This window comes from Solanum pennellii, chromosome 5 (genome assembly GCF_001406875.1).
Source record: "Solanum pennellii chromosome 5, SPENNV200".
Classification (NCBI taxonomy): domain Eukaryota; kingdom Viridiplantae; phylum Streptophyta; class Magnoliopsida; order Solanales; family Solanaceae; genus Solanum; species Solanum pennellii.
This window is the reverse complement of record NC_028641.1, coordinates 1,947,110-1,953,410: the sequence shown is the minus strand read 5'-3', so window position 1 is coordinate 1,953,410 and position 6,301 is coordinate 1,947,110.

Sequence of the window (6,301 nt, the reverse complement as noted above, 5' to 3'; positions counted from 1 at the left end):
TCTAGGTTGAATATATTCTACTAAACTAAGACTCATTCAAGAATCACTTCAAACAAAAATAGAGCTAAATGATATCATCACATGATACAATATTATATAGTATGATAGGACATCAAGTAAATTACAAAAAATAAAAAAAGTTACTCAAGACAAATATGAAGACCATATACTAATGTTTTCTTGTTTTTTTCAAAATCATATAAATTTTTTTGCAAAAAATGACAAAATTAAAGCATATTTAGAGGATATATATTCTTGCATGTGTAGGGTAATATATATATATTTCAACTTTGCAAAAAGTAGGGTTAGCTAGGTAGGGGAATGTAGCAATGTGTATATATATAAGTTGCTTTTTTACATAGGGTTCCCATCAATATTTTTACTCTTTTGGTGGCTATTTGTGGGACAAACTTCCACCGACCCCCTTTGGCTTCTTCGTCTATCTAATTTACCTTTTATATGTTGTTATATAACACATTAGATTCCCTCTCTGAAAAGCTTATTTTCTACATACCTTTCATTCTTTCTTTTCTTCTTTGCCTTTTACTTTATGGATAAATGTATAGTAAGTAGTAAAATGCAATATCAATGGGAATAATACACATCATGTTATGTTGATTGAATTTGAAATAATATGAACAACGTGAAAATCAATCAGAAGCCAGTTCAAAATCTAGAGTTGTGAGTTCAAAATAAAGTTGATTGACTAATCGTATGATATGTATACATTTTAAATTCTTTTTTGTTTCAAGTTGATCAAGTAATGAATTCAGCTGAACTCACATAACTCATTGTAAATAATCCACCTATGAACCAATAACATGTATACGCACAACACATCTTTTTAGGCCTTTTCTCCAACTAGTGTCAAGTACCTACTTTGGGATTCGACTAATTAAGTCACTTCGCGATGTTCCATTTAAAGATAAAAACGCTTCCTTGCAAAAGCAACTTTATTTCTAATGCTTTAATAAGAATTGGTGGACACATGTCTTACCACAACATTTGTTGGTATATGAAACTATATGTTTATTGGCTCTCTAGACTTAGCTTATATAGGTCATTTAAAAAATGACTTTATTTTTAAAACTCGAAATGATACATCTGATTAAGAATGGAGGGATAATTATGACTTATCCCACTAAGACCTTTCATATATATGCAACTATATATGTTTATAGGTTCCACTAGGGTTGTAGTGTTGTTCTTAGGTTAAAGCAATAAGTGGATATTTCTCTATCAAGCACAAAGACAAACAAAGTCGAATAAGACGGCCAATTCATACTTTAGGCTTTAGCAGCACCAGAGTAGGCCTCCACCATATACTATTCCAATTTCATTCAAAAAAGATGTATAATTTATAACATATATATTTATATACATTCACTCAACTCGTGTCACACATATTTCTTTGACAAATGGCACCAATTATCCTTTTGAATATCTTGATATAAAGTATTAAGTTTATCTTAAAATTGAGCTTATTCGACTCAAAAAGTTAATTCCCGAGGATAGAATTGTCTACAATTATATAAAGATGTTTACATCGCTACGCGAGTAGTTGATATGGGACTCCACACACACCCTACACAACTAGGTTTGTCCACTGGGTGTATAAACAATATAAGCTGGGACTCAATATCCATACGGTAATGATCGGGATGAGCCTAACTCTTATACCATAATAAGAAAAAAGAAAGTAAACTCTGAGTTTAATTGAATCTCAAAAGCTAATTCACGACTCACGAGTGAGAATTGTCATATAGGAGCCTTCCATCCCAAGTAAATTTGAAATACAATTTAGTAATCAAATTTGGTGACTTTTTGAGAGAAAATAAGAAGATGGGGTCAATTTGATAAAGATATAGAACTTGCTAGAGACCTAGAATGCAACAAATAACAAAAAAAAAAAAAATTAAAACCAAAGAGAGTAGTTCAGATATATACTCATGGGGATATATTGATTGTCCTTTTGTCTTTAATCAAGTTTATTTATTTATTTATAGAAAATGAAAGCATATAGTACTTGATAACCCTAGCAATAAAATATGAAGGTGGTACATGTTATATATATATATATATATATATATGATATTGTTCAAATGTATTATATATAATTGAAAGAAGCCAACATTTTGTCTTCTAATTAGCTAACCTTTAATTTGTCAAAAGGTGTAGTATGTTTTGATGATCAAATGGGACAATTTGCAGAGTAAGTGGAGGGACTTCTTTGTTGACATAGACCAAACAATCGTAAAATCATCAAAAGATTAAAGTATTCATTCATTTTAATCAGATATTTCGAATTTAAATTTAAAAAATAATATTATTTTAATAAAAACCATTTTACTCTAAAGTAGAACCACTTAATTCTCAATATAATATGCTGAATATTGAATAAAAAAAAGTATTAATAATAGAGTTGTTCAAAATTGAACCGAAACCGATAAGCCGAACCGATAAAAAAGTTATGATTTATAGTATTGGGTTATTGATTTAGTGGTTTTGATAACGATTTTGATTTTTTTTGTTATCGGGTTATCGGTTCTTAACGGTTTGAAGTTTTTTCTTAATGGGTTAACCGATAACCCGATACTAAATTAAATAATTATATTTATACCATTTTGTATAGAAAGTCCTCGATTAGAGTTTGATTTCCTACTTTTATTTTTGGTTGTCTCAAACACTTGGTTATTCAACAATCTAAAAATATTTGCTTTTGATCAAGATGTAACATGTGAACTCAAGTGCATGGTTTATTTGGTTTGTCACCTTGTTTTTAAGTGGTTTCAATGTTTTTTCTTTTGTGTCAGATCTTAACGGTTAAACCGATAACGATGAAAAATCGATAAACCAATAACTGATAAGTCAATATCTTAATGGTGCCATAACGGTTTAGCATCTCCATAAACCGATAACCAATAAGACAATCCGATAAACTTCAAAACCGAACTGAACCGACTGATACGCAGCCCTAATTAATAGTATGAATAGTTCCAAATCGTTTTAATCATTTTGAAGTATACTAAATTAAAATGCACTATGAGCTAGATGGCCATTGTATTAGATACCCCACAAGGTTTATTTTTCAAAATGGACACCTTTTTTTTAGGACAATTTCATGTGTTAGAAAAGAAATTGAGTTTATGAATTAACTAGAAATGCAAATAATTTATTTAATAAGGGTCCATTTCTAAAAGACATGTAGAATGTTCATTGAAAAATTCATTTAACCAAACAAAAAGTAGAAGAAAAAAAAGCATTAAAAAACATAAATGTCACATTTGATATAATCAAAGATTAAGATAGCATTTATGGCCCCAATTTTCCCTTTGGTCGAATACGCGTTAGACAGAAATATTGACTTTAACAAAAGATGAGTTAATTAATGACGTTTTTTCAATTAGAAAAAACTCTTAATTACAATTATTTTCAAATTAAATTTATATATTGAACTTAATTAAAGCAAAAAAGATGGTTAGCTATGAGTCTATGGTTAGCATTATCCTTATAGGTTTGAGAAACACTTATATTTTAAAAGAATTGTAATTAAGAGTTTTTACTTCTAGCTCAAAAATATGCGTATATTTAATCGAATATATTTAAATCGTTGTATTTTTTTTATATTTTTTTTTATGATTGTATGATAATATACCACACTCTTCTAGAAGAATTTGTAATAAAGTTATGGTTAGGATTTTACACATTAATTTAAGGTTAAAGATATTTTCATGACATTTTCTATGAAATACAAAGTATAGAAATTTGATGAGATTCCAATTTTAGTTTATACATATGGAAGATAGTCACTGTTTACTTGTTAATGCACAATTGATTATTACAACATTTTGAATTTTGAGAATCAATTTTTTGAATTTAATCATAATTAAAAACATGCAATTTTTTAAAATTTTAAATATTATATATTTAAAAAATATGTAAAATATATTATAAAAACAATAATTGACGATTCAGATACTTAAAAGACATATAAAAAATTATTATACTCTTCAATACAAAAATATTATCATATAAATTAAAACGAAGTAAATATTATCGAACGAGTCTTAAAAAAAACTAATTACAACAGTAGAACAAAAGTTATTCATGACTTTTGACCATACATCTTATACAGTACTCAACCAACATAGCTTGGTCAAACTAGAACCAATCATGTGAGCTAATAGTTGGATAATAGCATCCACAAATAGAAAATAAATATGAAGTATACCTATATTAATAACAAGTATAATATTTTAGAAAAATTATTTTCAAGGATTAATGTATTTTTTACCATGTATTTTGTCAATAATTTTATTTTAAAATATTTTAGTAGAGTCGATCGAAGGTTTGTTAGAATAACAGTTTTTCTAAGGTGAAATCTATATACACTTAATTTATTTTTATACTTCATCTATGATCATAAAATTTTATCGAGTATATTATTATTATCGTACTTTACTATTAATTAATTTGTTAAAAGGGAAAGGCATCTGTCCTTCAACTTTTATGAATACAGTATTTATAATGTTTAACTAATTTTATATTATCCTGAACATACATACAACTCAGAGTGATTAAGGGTCAAAAACTTAAGTTTGACTACACATTAATCAAGAAAGGATTTTAGAAGTAGAACATTTGATTCTTTTAATTGGGCACATCCTACTTCCAAAAAGGTAAATTGTACTTCAATACTTAATATTTCATTTAATTACAATAATTTCCCAAATGTAATATTTAATTAGCACATTGCTACTTTAGGTTTGTTACTCTTCTTAAAATAGTCCATATACCAAAATCATAAATCTAAAAAAATGGGGGTACTTTTAAGTATATTACTTATGGGACATTCGCGAGGCTAAGGAATATTAATAAGTTTGTTTTTCTAGAGGAGTTAGTATTTTTTAGTAAAAATATTACGTTCAGTTTGAATACAAGAGTCGAGTTTATCAATTCATTCAAGTTAATTGAAACATTTCTGCATTGATTGAGTGTCTAAGTAAGAGTCACTTTCATTTGTTACGCTTCATGCACCTTGTTTTCTAGCCAATTCATATTTTCTGATCTAATGAGATGTATCTGTATAACAATATAGGTGGTGATATAGTGATGGGACTGCTTCGCCGTTAGTCAGAGGTTTTGGATTCGAGCCTTAAATATGAAGAAAATCTTGTTGGGAATACCACCCCGAATGAGCCTACAATGCATGAACGATCCGAATTTAATTGACACTCCAGAGTAGAAATAAAAAAACCCGCTATATATATGATTATAGATGCAATGTGAGAGTGTTTACAACTAATGTGTGTTCATTTATCATAACTGAAAGATGGGGAACCAAAATGCTTTTATTGAAACTTAAAGGTGGGGATGGAATTAATTAATTTTGATGACCTCCATGAAAGCTATTTGACAAGCTATAAGGCTAACTATAGAAGACAAAAATGTCAATAATTTATTCAAACAAATAAATCCAAACTCATCACTAATTTGAATTTTAAAGCTATACCAATTAAGTTGATGGACCAATATCATATGCCACACAAAAATAGTCACTACTGTTCCCCTTTGGCTTTTACTTTCTTATTAAATATTAATTAAATAATATATCTTTACTTTATATTATTTCTTTGTTAACTATGTGAAATAATAAACTTTGTTTGTATTATTATCATCCTGAAAATTATGATGATTTATATCAACAAAATAATGTGGTAATTTAGAAAATATATGTATAAGACAAATACTACAATATACTCATTGTTTCTATAGGCTCCCACCCAGCTTAAACCTGTCGAAAAGTGAGTCAAAGTTTAACTATTTACTAATCTTCTAGTCTAATCTTTCGTTATTCTGAAGTTACAACATGTCCTAGTCATTCCTCTATGAACCACGTGCGATGTTAAATTTATATTGTTAATTTATATTTTTAGAAATTATTCTTACACAACACATCTCCTACTTAAAGGGATTAAAATCGTTCACAATAAAAATTTATCGATAATTACGCGATGGGAATGTTATCCCCTCCCCCTCTTTCTTTTTTCTTCCCTTCAAATGTAAAAAAGTTTGAATTTTGACACCCAAGCAATATTTAAAGATTATTATTAATTTTTGGTCTTTAAAAACAAGAACTAAATTCCATTTATACTCACATAAAAGTGGTGAAAATATTGATCAGATCACCAGGCTGGACTGACCACATGACCATATGCTTAATTATACTTTTTTCAAAATATTGTGAGACCCTATTTAACCCCCACCCCCACCCAACTCACGTGGGTTGCAACCCCTCCTT